This window comes from Mastomys coucha, unplaced genomic scaffold (genome assembly GCF_008632895.1).
Source record: "Mastomys coucha isolate ucsf_1 unplaced genomic scaffold, UCSF_Mcou_1 pScaffold14, whole genome shotgun sequence".
Taxonomy (NCBI): domain Eukaryota; kingdom Metazoa; phylum Chordata; class Mammalia; order Rodentia; family Muridae; genus Mastomys; species Mastomys coucha.
Genome location: NW_022196896.1, coordinates 35,724,816 through 35,730,514, shown reverse-complemented (window position 1 = coordinate 35,730,514; position 5,699 = coordinate 35,724,816). Strand labels below are relative to the sequence as shown.

General features: G+C 45.1%; 2 pseudogenes; one reads left to right on the top strand and one right to left on the bottom strand.

Moving 5' to 3' along the window:
* Positions 1-748: 748 nt before the first annotated feature.
* On the bottom strand, positions 749-1,829 carry LOC116089369 (annotated as a pseudogene).
* A 317-nt stretch (positions 1,830-2,146) lies between these two features.
* On the top strand, positions 2,147-5,458 carry LOC116089368 (annotated as a pseudogene).
* Positions 5,459-5,699: the final 241 nt, after the last annotated feature.

The window sequence follows — 5,699 nt, the reverse complement described above, 5'->3', positions numbered from 1 at the left end:
AAACTTGAATCAATGAAAACATGAATGAAATATGAAATTAAGACTGATTCTGGTGGCCCACTTAAAAAAAAAATAAGACCGTTATCAAGACAAAAGAACCACTGGCTCCAAATCTCTTTGAGAACAAATATACTAAGTTCCAGGAGCACCGTTCCCTTCACACCCAAGGAAATAATGTGAGAATTGAGTTAACAGTCCAGAATTCATGTTCACATCCCAACTGCCTCACTAGTATAGATTTAGAGTCATGATTCTTTTTGATGTTTACAGTAGACATATAAGCTCATGTTAGGTGACAACTGGTCTATGAAAAGTACAAAAAAAAAAAGAACAATTATTTAATTAAAACCTTTCTAGTTTTTTTGTTTTTGATTATTGGTCAAGGTGCTATTCTCTAGCAAGAAGGAGTTTCCATTGTGTCCACCTCAAATCTTATTGTTGTGCAGCCACAGCATTCCTTCCATTCATTAAAACCACAAAGATGAAAGAAACAATCGATCCAGGGATTAATTGACATGGCTTTTGTGGGGGAGGGTATTGGCAAAGAAAAGACTGAGACAACATGTCAACTTAAACACATCATCATACAACAGTTTTGAGAGAGAGAGAGATAGATGATAGAGAGAAAAACATTATGCTAGACAAATGAAACAGCGCTGAAAGCACATGAGTCAAGCCACAGCTCAAACCGCGTCCTATGGTGGTTTCCTTTTTGGTTTTTAATAAAACCTCTCCCCAAATATCACTTTTAATCTTCCCCAGATGCGGCTTCATCTCCAGACTTCTCGAGTGGGGGGCTTGCAGATGTCTTCTCTCTGGAGGGCTTTCTGTTTCCCCCTCCACTTCTTTGGGAGAAGGAGTTTTTTCCTTTGATGTCTTTGAAGCTGTGGGGCGACGCACTTTGCCTTTGCCTTTCACTGGACTTGGCGTCACTGTAGCCTTTAGTATGGGTTTGGGCATTTTCTTCTCTTTTCTCTCACGTTTGGACTTCTTAACCGTCTTTTTCTTTTTCTTTTTTGAACTGCCATAATTGCTATCATCATCATCTTCCATTAGGAAATCTTCGTCTCTGCCAGAATCTTTCTCCTGGAATGGCGCTTCGTCATCATCTTCTGGCTCTTTCTCACTGCCAACATCTCCCAAGAGCATCTCTTTCTGCTTAGAAGCTTCTTTACATGCTTCTTGTCCTTGCTGGCGTACATTTTTTTTTTCTCCAGAGGCAGGGTTTCTCTGTGTAGCCCTGGCTGTCCTGGAGCTCACTCTGTAGACCAGGCTGGCCTCAAACTCAGAAATCTGCCTGCCTCTGCCTCTCAAGTGCTGGGATTAAAGGCGTGCGCCACCACCACCCTGTACTGGCATACATTTTTATGATCATCTTTTTGATCTTCACTGTCTACTGAGTGAGAATCATCCTTTTTGGTCTTCACGTCTTTTTCGTCTTAGTCTTCATTGTCTTCCTGTGATTTCTTTTTTCCAGATCTCCTCTTATTTTCATTGAAGATGACCGAGTCTTCTTAGCAGGAGGGCATGAATCTCTTCCATAATCTTCATCTGCATCATCTGATTCCTGAAACTGTGTGTAATCAACGACCTTCCTATTTCTGACAGGCCGAGAATGTTCGCTGACGAGGCGAGACCAAGTCCAGGAGCCAAGGGCCAGGACCCCCCTCCCTGTGCACTTGCATCCCCCCTCTGCCCCCGCCCTCTTCCAACTCTACAGGCAGCAGCGAGGCTGCTGCTGTAGAGCCCAGAACTGCTGGCTTCTTAGAGTCTGTGGCTGCTTGTTTCAGGTCTCTGGATCTGACAAGCCCCCAGTCCTGCTTCCCCATCTCTTCAAAATGGATCTTAATCTGTTATCTTATGACAATATTATTGAGAAGAATACAAGACTAAAGGCAGAAGAAAGGGCACAGAATCTATTTGCCTTAGGTCTTCTTTTAGCGATTTCTACTCATTTTAGAGGGATGCAATAGTATAGTATAGCCCAGCCTGCAAGGAGGGTCCAGTTAGAACCACAAGTTTGGAACCTTTCTGGATTGCTATTGGCAGCTTATAGTTTCTGAGGGAGGGAAAGCCATTGTCTTCAGTGGTGTAACAGCTGAGAAGTTACCCAAAGATATAGTAGACAGCTTGATTGTGAGGATGGTCTTGGCTAAAAACCAAGAAGGTGGCTCTCTGCTCCTCCCTGTTTCAGAGACAGCCACATCTTCTTGTGCAGTGCCAGCCTTGTCCAGTAGACAAGATGGTGAAGGTCGGCAAGAATGGATTTGGCAGTATTGAGCGCCTGGTTACCAGGGCTGCTTTCTGCTCTGCACTTGGCAAAGTGGAGATTGTTACCATCAACAATCCCTTCATTGACCTCAACTACATGGTCTACATGTTACAGTATGACTCTACCCATGGCAAATTCAACAGCACAGTCAAGGCTGAGAATGGGAAGCTTGTCATCAATAGGAAGCCCGTCACCATCTTCCAGGAGTGAGGTCCTGCTAACATCAAATGGGGTGATGCTGGTGCTGAGTATGTTGTGGAGTCTACTGGCATCTTCACCACCATGGGAAAGGCTGGGGCCCACATGAAGGGTGGGGCCAAAAGGGTTGTCATCTCTGTCATTTCTGCTGATGCTCCCATGCTTGTGATGCACGTGAACTACAAGAAATGTAACAACTTATTCAAGATTGTCAGCAATGAATCCTACACACCTGTCTTAGTCAGGGTTTCTATTCCTGCACAAACATCATGACCATGAAGCAAGTTGGGGAGCAAAGGGTTTATTTAGCTTATACTTCCACATTGCTGTTGATCACCAGAGGAAGTCAGGACTGGAACTCAAGCAGGTCAGGAAGCAGGAGCTGATGCAGAGGCCATGGAGAGATGTTCCTTACTGGCTTGCTTCCCCTGGCTTGTTCAGTCTGCTCTCTTATAGAACTCAAGACCTCCAGCCCAGGGATGACACCACCCACAAGGGGCCCTACCCCCTTGATCACTAATTGAGAAAATGCCCCACAGCTGGATCTCATGGAGGCACTTCCCCAACCGAAGCTCCCTTCTCTGTGATAACTACAGCCTGTGTCAAGTTGGCACACAAAACCAGCCAGTACAATTGACCCCTTGTCAACTTAACACACAAACACATCACTATTAAGCCTCAACCCTTACTTTCTTATTCATCCCCAAGATCTAAAGTCCCACAGTCTTTACATATTAAAAGTTCAATCAATTTAAAATGTCCAATGTCTTTTAAAATTCAAGGTCTCTTAACTGTGGGCTCCACTAAAATACTTTCTTCCTTCAAGAGGGAAAAATATCAGGGCACAGTCACAACTAAAAGGAAAAAAATCAAACTTCAACCATTCAATGTCTGGGATTCACTCACGATCTTCTGGATTCCTCCAAGGGCTTGGGTCACTTCTCCAGCTCTGCCTTTTGTAGCACACACCTTGTCTTCTAGGATCCAGACGTTTGTACTCTACTCCTGCTGCTGTTCTTGGTGGTCATTCATGGTACTGGCATCTCTAAAACACTGTCTTCCACTGTAACTAGACTTCACCAATAGCCTCTCATAGGCTCTCTTCATTGTGCCAAGCCTCAACTCCTTTGCATGACCCATTCAGTCCTGGGCCATCAATTGCAACTGAGGCTGCACCTTCACCAATGGCCTCCCACGGCCTCTCACTGCTGAGCCTCAGCTGCTCTTTATGATCCCTTCATGCCTTCAAAGCCAGTACCACCTGGCTCTTCCACACTACCAAGTCCTGCTGCAGCACAAGGTACAACCTTGGCTATCTCCGGAGCACAGCCTCTTTGTGCTCTCAGAAAATACTTCCCAGAAGATGTCACCTCAGTGATGCTGGTCTCTTCTTAATCACCGCTAATTTCTTAGCTCCAGCTAACCAGCATCAATAGTCCCAGTAATGCAAAGTTTTTGCTTTAGTAGTTTTGGTATCTTGTTAATTACAGCTGATACTTCAGTCCCAGCTAACCAAAACCACAGAATCTTCACAATCAATACAACATGGCCCTGATAAGAGTCTTTAATCTTCCCTCTGAAATTTCACAAGCCAGGTCTCCATCTCTGCACTCTTCTCAACATGATCTTCCAAGCTCCTACAGAACATCCCACAGAGTTCGTAACAACCAGTGGCTCTTCTAGCTCAAAGTTCCAAAGTCCTTCCACAGTCCTCCCCAAAACATGGTCCAGTTGTCACAGAAATACCCCACTTCTGGTACCAATTTGTCTTAGTCAGGGCTTCTATTCCTGTACAAACATCATGATCAAGAAGCAAGCTGGGGAGGAAAGGGTTTATTTAGCTCACTTCCACATTGCTGTTGATCACCAGAGGAAGTCAGGACTGGAACTCAAGCAGGTCAGGAAGCAGGAGCTGACGCATAGGCCATGGAGAGATGTTCTTTGCTGGCTTGCTTGAACTCGTAGATTTTCCAATCTTAATCTTCTGGGATTCATAGCCACTATTCCACCACACCTTTAATCCCAGATGATTTTGAACTCATAGATCTTCCTATCTTAATCTTCTGGGATTCATAGCCACTATGCCTCAAGATCTCCATGCCAAGATTCAGGTGGGAAACTTGTATCTCTCAGCCTCCAGATTAGGGCCACAGGTGAGCCTTCTAATTCTAGATTGTAGTTCATTTCAGATATAGTCAAGTTGACAACCAGGAATAGCCACTACAACACTCACTGCTTAGCTCCCTGGCCAAGGTCATACGTGACAACTTTGGCATTGTGGAAAGGCTCATGACCACAGTCCATACTATCATTGCCACACAGAAGACTGGATGGCATCTCTGGAAAGCTGTGGTGTGATGCCCGTGAGGCTGTCCAGAGCATCATCCCTCCATCCACTGGTGCTGCCAAGGCTGCGGGCAAGGTCATCCCAGAGCTCAACAGGAAGCTCACTGGCATGGACTTCTGTGTTCCTACCCCCAATGTATCCCTTATGGATCTGACAGGCCACCTGGAGAAAACTGCCAAGTATGATGACATCAAGAAGGTGGTGAAGCAGGCATCCGAGGGCCCACTAAAAGGCATCCTAGGCTACTCTGAGGACCAGTTTGTCTCCTGAGCCTTCAACAGCAACTCCCATTCTTTTCCCTTTGGGGCTGGGGTTGACTTTGCTCTCAATGACAACTTTGTAAAGCTCAGTTTCTGGTATGACAATGAATACGGCTATAGCAGCAGGATGGTGGACCTCATGGCCTACATGGCCTCGAAGCAGTAAGAATCACTGGACTACCCACCTCAGCAAGGACATTGAGAACAAGAGAGAGGCTCTCTGTTGCTGAGGAGTCTGTGTGCCAACTCATCCCCCAACACTGAGCATCTTCCTCACAATTTCCATCCCAGATCCCCATAATAACAAGAGGGGCCTAGGGAACCCTCCCTACTCTCTTGAATATCATCAATAAAAGTTTGCTGCACCCCCCCCCCAACAAAAACCCAAGAAGACAAGATTTTGATAGTGGGGGAAGGGGTCTTTTTGGGAAGAGGAGGGCTTTGGTGGTGCTGTGGTATAAGAGAGGATGGGGTGGTGAGTGAGACCAGAATGAATTATATAATATATGAAACTGTCATAGAATAAATAATTTAAAAAATTATAGGTTTTTGTTTGTAAGATATCAAACAAAGTGATTCATATCATGTCTTACAGCTTAGAAAAGAAAACTGTCTTTGTAGC